Here is a 10,513-nt window from a genome sequence, read left to right as displayed (position 1 = left end):
AGGGACACCATTTTCCTCCCCCTCCAGGTTGTTTGTGCCTCGCCGTCTGGCCCCCTCTCCCTCCGGCCTAGTCCGCTCCCTCCCCTCGCTGGGACGGCCCCCCTCGACCAGGCGTCCTGCCTTTCCTCGTCATCTCGCTGGAAGGGGCCCGGCTTGTCGGTCTCCTCTCTCGCTCCCTGCCTCTGTGGCCTTCTCATGACTGACTTCTCCTCTCCGTTTGCACAAATAGGGGTTCCCCCTCTCTTTCTCTCTCTCTATTAGTTTGATTCCTCTCCCTCCTGTCCCAGAGGTGCCACAGCTCGGGCATAGGCGCTGCTGTCCTTTGAGAATTTTCTATTTCGTTGCCGTTCAAGGGCTCGGTGCGGGGCCGGAAGGGGGGCCATTGGACTGACATTTCCATTTAAAAACTCTTCTGGCTAAAGCCTGAAAGGGGGGGGGGGTTCACAGACAGCGGTTCTCAACCTGTAGGTCGCGACCCCTGAAGATACATCCTGCATATCAGATCTTTACATGACGATTCGTAACAGTAGCAACATTACAGTTACGAAGTAGCAACGAAAATAGTCTTATGGTTGGGGGTCACCACCACATGAGGAGCTGTGTTAAAGGGTCGCGGCATGAGGAAGGTTGCGAACCGCTGAAAGCTATTCATACTGTAGCTGATCTCGGCTGGGGTTAAATTCCTACACTGGGCACCGCAAGAATGTGTTAGAACAGGTTCCCTGTACAGGAGGCATCAAACCAAAATGCTCCCCCTGCTCTCTTCACCCCCTTTGAAACCACTGGGAGGGGGCAAAAGACATAACGAGGTGGTTCACTATGGATTTCACCATATTTAAAAAATAATTGCGTGCCGTTATGAACCCCCTTCCTGAGAAATTCTGTGTTTCTCCCACTTCAGTCGGTCTGGTGTATCCATCTGCTGGCTTCACCTCTTGCAGGGAGCGGGGCCTGAGCTGCGCATTGGGGTGTTTACCTTGTTTAAGGGAAGCGGAGAGAGGTGGGGTGCCCCGGAAGGCACTGGACTTGAGAGACTGACGATTGACTTTGTACACAAAGTCCTACTTAGTAACTGGAACCATTGTCTGTTGCTGCGATGACTTGAGTTGGCAGTTACCATCCTGTAAGATGTTTTGTGGGCAGTGTTACCTGAAGTAGTTTGAAAAGTGTAGCTCTGAGTGTCAGAAGGTGTTACCAAGAGATGATGATGCTTAGAGGAGGGCACATGTGGTACAATTGGGTACTGAATACAGTCAAGACATTAGCACCATTTGTGCAGTAATCAGATAATTTTCTATGAAACATGTTTTATGAAAATCTAAGTTTAGCATAGAGACCATTATAGAGATAATTCAGCCTTTCATAAGCAATAAGTTCACAAATACGGGCTTTAGTTCTTAAAAGTACATGGCAGTTATATAAGAGATGTATGCTATCCTTGGCTTTTTTTTTAAAATCATTCAGCATAAAAAGTACTTAATGCTTTTTGTGTTTTTCAGATTCTCTGAAGTTACACCCATCCCAGAATTTTCATAGAGCTGGACTATTGGAAGGTCAGCAGAATGCCTTTTTAAAGCATATTGTGCGAGTATGCAAAGGCTTTCTCTGAAACGGAGTTTAAATGAGAAAGTGTGAAACTTTGCAAACTCATACAATGTAGTTTTCTCTTAAAGAGCCTGATCCTTCTTTTAGAGCAGCTGAATGTTTCAGTGGATTTTGTTTCTGTGTTTGATGTGATTGTTAGCTGTTGTATCTGCTTTGAGAAGCCTCGAACTCCTCTTTATCCCCCCCCAAAATCATTAAAAATTATGTGTTGGGTGATCTACCTTAGAATTCCGGATATTAATAAATAGCTTTTTACAAACAAACTGAATATGAAAAAGCTCAAACAAGATCATGAATATAACTAAGAGTGACACCAAACACATATTTAGTTTGAAAATTCTCAACTTTTATATGCTAAGTATTTCAAAATGATATATTAATTATTTATTACAAAAGCATTGATGTCAGATGAGTAACCTAAGGCTGAAATGAAGAGACTTGGTGGGGAGGCGGGGGAGAGTCATACAGTAGCAGAAACCATGCTTTTTGTATTTTAGTTGGTGCTCTTTACTTAAAGCCAAGCTGCCATTATACAATATATATGTAACCCGTGCCCTTTGCGGGTAGGGGTCAGATTCTTAAACATTTTGTAGCCCACTTAAAAAAGGCCTTAAATATTTAAGTTTGACTTAAGTGTAGGTGTTTGCTTTCTAAATGGTAATCTGGTATAATGGAGAAAAATGTGAGTTTTGTAATTGAGCTTAAATTTGAATACCAGTTTTGACTATTGATTAGCTCTGTGACCTTGGCAAGTAATTTTACCTCTAAAAACTTTAATAGTCTATCCATAAAAATGTACATAATCACTTAAATTTAGTGAGCTAATGTGTACGAAAATGCTTATTGCATATAAAAGGTTCTCAAATTGTTGATTATACTTATAAGAAGCCCATAGATAAATATTAGTATGAAAATCGAACCTGGGACCCTTCAGTTTGTAGGCGTATGCTCTATCCACTGAGCCAAACCAGCCAGGGCAATGCTGATCTTTCTTGCTATTACCTTTTTTTCCTTAAAGATAGGAAATTAATATTTTTTTTAATTGAGGTATGGTTTGATATATAACATTGAATTGGTTTAAGATGTACAATGTAATGATTAGATATTTGTATATGTTGGGAAATGATCACCACAATGTCTAGTTAACTAGGTCACCATGCATAATCATGCTTCTGCTTTTTAAATTTAATTTGGTGATTGCCTGACAGTGGGAAAGGGAAAGTCTAGCTATTTTTTTTAAAATATGTTTTTTATTGATTTTTAGGGAGAGAGGAAGGGAGAGGAATAGATAGAAATATCTATTCTATTTTTGCATTTTACCTACCTTTAAAGAAGATAGTTTGTACATATTTTTTAAAAAAGATGATTTACAGTTATGGTGTTCAGATTTGAAGGCTAGGATTCTTCTTTGGAGTGCCTAGACAAAAAGTTCAACTACAGAGAAGAAGGTACCATTTCTTACACCTTCTGTATTGAAAAATATTTATTATGGCATGTATTGTTTGTCATATAAAAAAAGATAAAAATTAAACTAAGTGGAAGTATGCAAATAAGATTAAGTAAGAGGTCATTCTAGAAATATAGAGATGTAAGATACCATGTAGAAAATCAGATAAAACAAGAAAAATAAGTAAATTGGAAAAATCAAATAATAAAAATGGGTTAAAAATTAAAGATGTTTTCAGCAGCATGAATTAGATTACATGATGGATCTTAACTGGTTAAATAAGAACTAAACACCAATATGATACATCCTAGTATGAATTATACATTTAAGATTGGAAAATTTAAAAAGAAAATATGAAATATTACAGTGACTTAGGGGAAAATTAACTACTTTTTAAAATTTCTTTTACTACCCATTACCTCTTTGATATAGTATAATGCATAATTATGTTTTATAGTTCACAAATGGAAATACTTGTTTTTTTTTAAACATTTTAAAAAATATATATTTTCAGAGAAGAAGGGAGAGGAAGAGATAAAAACATTAATGATGAGAGGGAACCATTGATTGGCTGCCTCTTGCACATTGGACCGAGCCCGCAATAGTAGCAGTGTCTTACTGACTTTATGGAATATTTCTGAATTGCCATTAGGCCTGATTTATTTCTTTTCCTTGGGTCTGTGTTAGTAAGGTAGTTAAGCCAATAACTTTTTTACATGTGAAATGTATGATATCTTATTGGAGACGATTTAAAAAAATATTTAACATTAAAAATAATCTGTTGGATTCTTTTCTTGTTTAGTATCTATTAATCTATTGATATATACCCAATAAACTAAAAGTATCATTATCGAAATAATTATGAAAATGAAAATCAAACATGTGACAAAAATCATACCTAGTTCATCCGAACATGCAGAATTTTGGATATATGGCTGCAGAACTGGGCATTTTTTTTCTTTTTAAAATATAATTATATTAATTTTTGGAAAGAAAGAAAGGAGGAGGGAGAGAGATGAACACTGATGTGGCTGCCTTTTGCATGCCCCCTACTGGGTACTGAGCCTACAAGTTGGGCCTGTGCCCTGACTGGGAATTGAATCAGTGACCCCTCTGTGCAGAGGTGCTCAACCAACTGAGCCACACCGGCTAGGACTTTCCCAACTTCTTGCTTCTAGGATCTGTCTCTCTGATTTCCTACTATTTGTTTTTGTGCTTCTTTCTACCAGTAAACTCTGCTTTCATGATTTCTCTTCTATCCTAGAATTCTATTTTTTATTACATTAGGAGGATAGAAATTCATGTTTAATCAGATGGTTCTTGGCCTGCTCTTAATTGATTCTTGACTATACTGTAATTATTCCAGGAGTCCCCTAAAACTTGAAAATGGTAGTACAGAAAAACATTTTTTATTATAATCTTTATAATATACAGGATGGGGCAAAAGTAGGTTTATAATTGTTCATATGGAAAATAATACAATGACTAATAAATAATAATACAATAATAAACTGTTTATTTGCCCCACCTTGTATAAATGCCACTTTTATTAGAAAAAGTTAACTCATCAGGTTGTTTTCTATTAAGAATTAACAGGTAGTTAGAAAAAACAAAAGATCGAATTGATAGATCAGTTGGGCCCGATTAATGTAGTGACAGAGGATAGTCTTGTTTGCATTAGCACTCAGATAAAAGGCATTCTCCAATAGAAATGTTGCCTATTAAACTTATTGCCTTGTTGCTAAGATTTTATTTCAGGTTACATAAAGGAGATTCATGTCTCTTTTATTTGCTGTTTTAATAAAAATCAAGGTTATAAAAGGTATAATAAAAGGTATAACAAGGGTATAATACACTAATTATAAACGTATACTTGAATGAAAAGGTAGACATTTTCTTTATGGATTGACTACAGATAATGATTTCTGCTTCCAGATATAAATAAAACCTGATGTTGTGTTAAAGGATCTATATTTTTGATTATTTGAACTGAAAATGTGATTTTCAGGTACTTTTATTTATAATAACTATTGAAAAATAGACTTTTTTCTCTTCTTTTTTTAAAAATAATTTTTTATTGTTGAAAGTATTATATGTGCCCCCTATTTTCCCCCATTGACCTCCTCCAGCCCGCCCCAGACCCTCACCGCCCCATTGTCTGTGTCCATGGGCCATTCATATATGTATACAAGGTCCTTAGTTGATTACCTCCCACCCACCCACCTTCCCCCGCCTTCCCTTCAAGATTTCACACTCTATTCTGTGCTTCCATATCTCTGGATCTACTCCATTCATCAGTTTATTTTCTTACATAGATTCCACTTATGAGTGAGATCATGTGATACTTGTCTTTCTCTGACTGACTAATTTCATTTTCTTGCTTCTATTTTTAATACAGTAGTCCCACCTTATCCATGGTTTCGCTTTCTAGGTTTAGTTAACTGTAGTCAGCCACAGTCTGAAAATATTAAATGGGAAATTATATATAATAATTTATATGATAATTTATATGCAATATATAAATTCTTTACTTAATATATTTTGAAAGAGATCATGTCCACATAACTTTTATTACAATATATTGTTATAATCATTCTATTTTATTTTAGTTATTGTGGTTGATTTCTTATTGTCCCTAACTTATAAATTAAACTTTCTCATAAGTAAGCATGTATAGGAAAAAAACATAGTAATGGATAGGGTTTGTTATTATCTGAGGTCTCAGGCATCCACTTAGGGGTCTTGGAACATAATCCCTCTTGGATAAGGGAGGAATACTGTATGTACTTGATACATCGGTGATGATTATTACTGCTGGCCAGCCACGAACCAGCATTGTGTCTTTCTCATTCAGAAACGTTACAGTTAGTCTTTTAGTACATTTGGTACTTGGTTTTGAAGGTAAGGAAAGAACAGAAAAGTTTCTAATGGTGAGCTAAGTTATTGATTATTCTTATCTTTATAGATTTACCTTTAGTTTAAAAAATCTGCTTAAAGCAACCTTGGTAGGACATTTTAAAAGAAGCAGTGTTAGTAGTTAAAGAGAAGAAAGAGTAATAAATCAGTGTTGTTATAATTGAAAACATTTTTGAGCAGGTATGAGTATCAGCATTTTATAGATGTTTTTCATGTTTTATTTTCAGAAAAATATTATGAGATAGTATTGATATCCCTACTTCATGAATGAGCAAACAGGAGATTTACTTCCCAAGGTCATATAGCTAGTGGAGAAAGCTGGAATTTGAAACCTGACAATTTTATCCTAGAATTTTTAGCTTATCCTGACTTTCTTACATAAAATTTATAATTATTACTTTAAATAGGATTCTTTAGCTTCTATAAAGTAATGTGAGAAATTCTATAAGCCACAATAAAAACCAGTGAAGATTATATGATGATGACCCTTTGGGAGAATATTTTAACACTCAAAATTAGCAAATCATTGCCTAGCTTGATGGATGTCTTTAAGATTTAACTGAAGCACATCACTGGTTAAACCATCTCTGTCTTGACTGATGATGGTACTCAGAAATAAAAAATAGGGCAAGGGTAAGCTATAACCTAAGGAGAATTACTTTAGAAATGGAGGATGCCATGGGGCTCTGATTTATTTTTATTTTTTAAAACATTTTTATTGATTTCAGAGAGGAAAGGAGAGGAAGAGAGAGAGAGAGAAGCATCAAATGCCTCCTGCATGCCCCGCACTGACTGGGAATCAAACCATGATCTCCTGGTTCATAGGTAAACGTTCAACCATTGAGCCACGCCAGCTGGGCAGAGCTCTGATTTTTTTGGTAGTAATTTTATGGAAGCATAGTAATCATTTTAACCTATTTCTGCTGGTATATTTCAGAGCCTAAGTTTGAGAAGAAATGAGCAGCAGAAAAAACAGTAATAGTAGAGCAGCGGTTCTCAACCTTTGGGTTGCCACCCCTTTGGTGGTCGAACGACCCTTTCACAGGGGTCGCCTAAGACCATCGGAAAACACATATATAATTACATACTGTTTTTGTGATTAATCACTATGCTTTAATTATGTTCAGTTTGTAACAATGAAAATACATCCTGCATATCAGATATTTACATTACGATTCGTCACAGTAGCAAAATTACAGTTATGAAGTAGCAATGAAAATAATTTTATGGTTGGGGGTCACCACAACATGAGGAACTGTATTAAAGGGTTGTGGCATTAGGAAGGTTGAGAACCACTGTAATAGAGCCTTAAGAGTTGGTTTTATTTCTTGATATGGTTGGTCTTTGCTTCTGAACTTTCTGGAAATACTGTGTTAGGTATTTAAAAAAAAAGAATTTTAGTTCTAGTTTGACCTTGAGACCTTGTAGAAATTTGTGTAAGCATTCCTTTTCTTTGTCAGAGACATTATCTGTCTTGCTTAACTTGAGAGTTTTGAGGAAGAACAACTGAAATAATGTTAAAGGACTTTGAAAACTATGAAATGCTGTATGAATAGCAATATTTTGCATAGGCCTTTATTAATTTGCTTTGGTTTTTCTTTTCATTGTCTTCTCTCTCCCTCAAACCCCCAGCCCCACCTTTTTTTTTTTTTTTAATCTTCTCCTATGCATGTCTTGATTTTCTCATGGTATTCTACCTGTTGCTTGTTGGTTTTGCTGTTACTACTTCTGTCTTCTCTTTATCTTATTTTTTTCAAAACAAACAAACAAACAAACAAACCATCTTTATAGAGGTATAGAATTACACCTATTTTAAGTGATCCTTGAATTTTTAACAAGTACATACATTTGTGTAATTACCATACACAAGGTACAGAACATTTCAGTTACCCCATAAAGCTATCTCTTGTTTTTTTGTAATCAATTCTGCCCACTCCAGCCCCTCAGGCAAGTACTGATCTGTTTTTCTTATCATAGATTAGTTTTGCCTTTTTAAGAATCCTACATAATAAAAGGGTAATATGCAAATCAACTGAACAGCAGAACGACCAGTCGCTGTGACGTGCACTGACCACCAGGGGGCAGATGCTCAATGCAGGAGCTGCCCCCTGGTGGTCAGTGTGCTCCCACAGGGGGAGCGCCACTCAGCCTGAATCCCTGAGCCAGGCTCACAGCTGGGGAGCGCAGCAGCAGTGGTGGGAGCCGTGCCCTGGGGAGCAGGCCTAAACCATCAGTCAGACATCCCCCTAGGGCTCCCAGACTGCGAGAGGGTGCAGGCAGGGCTGAGAGACCCCCCCCCCCACCAGTGCACAAATGTTGTGCACTGGGTCTCTAGTTTCATATAAATGGATTTATACAGTGGATACTCTTTATTTTCATTGTTCAAGTACTATAACTTTCAAAAAAGGAAAGCTATTTTATAAAGGACAAAAGGTAACAAGACCTTTTTTTTAAAAAATATATATTTATTGGTTTCAGAGAGGAAGGGAGAAGGAGAAAGAGATAGAAACATCAATGATGAGAGAGAATCATTGATTGGCTGCCTCCTGCATGCCCCCTACTGGGAATTGAGCCCGCAACCCAGGCATGTTCCCTTGACCAGAATCGAACCTGGGACCCTTTAGTCCGCAGGCTGACTCTCCACTGAGCCAAGCCGGCTAGGGCACAAGACCTTTTTTATTCTCATATATTTTTATATTCTACAATGTAGCCAAATATCTATTTAAGATTTTTGCCCATTTTTAAATAGAATTATTTGTCTTTTTATTGTTGAGTTGTATGAGTTCTTTATTTATTCTATATACAAGTCCCTTATCAGATATATGACTTGCAGAAATTTTCTCCAAATATGTGGATTGTCCTTTCACTTTCTTGGTATTGTCTTTTTTTTAAAAAATTATCTTTATTGTTGAAAGTATTACAGATGTCCCTTTTGTTTCCCCCATTGATCCCTTCCATCCCGTCTTGGTATTGTCTTGATGCACACTTTTTTAATTTTGTTGAAATCCACGTTTTCTATTTTTGTTGTTGTGTTGCTCTTGCTTTGTGTCATATTTAAGAAACCATTGCTTAATCTGAGGTCATGAAGATTTATATGTATGGTGTTTTTTTTGTTTTGCTTTGTTAATCCTCACCCTAGGATATTTTTCCATTAATTTTTACGGAGAGTGGAAGAGTGAGGCAAAGACAGAAACATGGATGTGAGAGAAACACAATGATTGGTTGCCTCCTGCACGAGCTCTGACCAGGGCCAAGCCAGGGAGGAGCCTGCAACCAAGGTACATGCCCTTGACCAGAATTGAATCTAGGACCCTTTGGTTCACAGGCCAACACTCTATCCACTGAGCAAACTGGCTAGGGCTGTATGTTTTCTTCAAAAAGTTTTACAGTCTTGGCTCTTACACTTAGGTCTTTGATCATTTTGAATTAATTTTTGTATACGGTGTGATGTAGGGGCTCCAACTTAATTCTTTTGCATGTGGATATCCATTTGCCCTAACACTATTTGTTGAAAATACTTGTTTCCCATTTAATAGTCTTGGTACCCTTATTGAAAAATCAATTGACCATAGATATATGGGTTTATTTATGGATTCTAAATTCTTTTCCATTCATCTTTATGCTCATCCTTATAGCAGTATCATACTGTCTTAATTACTATAACTTTGAAATAAGTTTTGAAATTGGGAAGGATGAGTCCTCTAGCTTTGTTCTTCACTTAAAAGATTGTTGTGGCATTGGGGGCGGCTGGGGAGAGGTCAGTGGGGGAAAAGGGAGACGTATAATACGTTAAACAATAAAGAATTTAAATTAAAATAAAATATTGTGGCTATTCAGAGTCCCTTGAATTTCCATTTGAATTTAGTATCAGCTTCTCAATTTCTTCAAACAAAAAATGAGCTGTGATTTTTAGTAGGGATTGCATTGACTGGATGTATCAGTTTGAGGAGTATTACCATCTTAATAATACTAAATATTCCTGTCTACGAATATGAGATGTCTTCCTTTTATTTGGGTCTTCTTTAATTTCTTTCAAACATGTTTTATAGTTTTCAGACTATAAATGTTACACTTGGTTTTAAAATATTTATTGTAAAGTATTTTATTCTTTTTAATCATTGTTTTAAGTGGTAATAAAGTTACGGAAATAATTTGAGGATAGGTCTATCAAAACTTAGGAGAGCTTTAATTTTGAAGTCATAGATTATGCATATATACAGGAAAAGAGACCCAAATCATGCTAAGGTAATTAACTATAAAATAGCCACAGAATTAAAGCTGCAATTAACCATAAAAAACATTTAGTGAAATCAGTTTTGTTTTAAAAGTTATACTGGATGAGGATTTTCTTAAGGGCAGTGGATATACCTTGCATTCTCATAGCATCTGGCACACACGTGCTCGATACTTGAAAGGGGCTTGATATTTATTAAATAAATAAATAAATAAATAAATAAATGAATATCACCTCCAAAAAAGAAGGAAGGAATGCGATTGGAGGTCTGAGAGAATTGTGCCCTAGTTACTAGGTGTACCGGGTAATAA

The 10,513-nt window shown here is 36.1% G+C and overlaps 1 protein-coding gene across 3 annotated transcripts in view; it reads left to right on the top strand.

Moving 5' to 3' along the window:
- The first annotated feature begins 1,124 nt into the window (after window positions 1-1,124).
- The window catches only part of NFAT5 (nuclear factor of activated T-cells 5, tonicity-responsive), a 110,096-nt gene continuing 100,707 nt past the window's right edge, over window positions 1,125-10,513 (top strand). For all 3 annotated transcript variants that reach the window (XR_001513296.1, XM_006760350.2, XM_006760349.2), the window contains exon 1: window positions 1,125-1,553. The gene's annotated coding sequence lies outside the window, so the exon portion shown is untranslated. The remainder of the gene's footprint in view (window positions 1,554-10,513) is intronic.

This window comes from Myotis davidii, unplaced genomic scaffold, assembly GCF_000327345.1.
Source record: "Myotis davidii unplaced genomic scaffold, ASM32734v1 scaffold1437, whole genome shotgun sequence".
Lineage (NCBI taxonomy): Eukaryota > Metazoa > Chordata > Mammalia > Chiroptera > Vespertilionidae > Myotis > Myotis davidii.
Note: the sequence above shows the minus strand (reverse complement) of the source record. Positions and strands in the feature narration are given on the sequence as shown.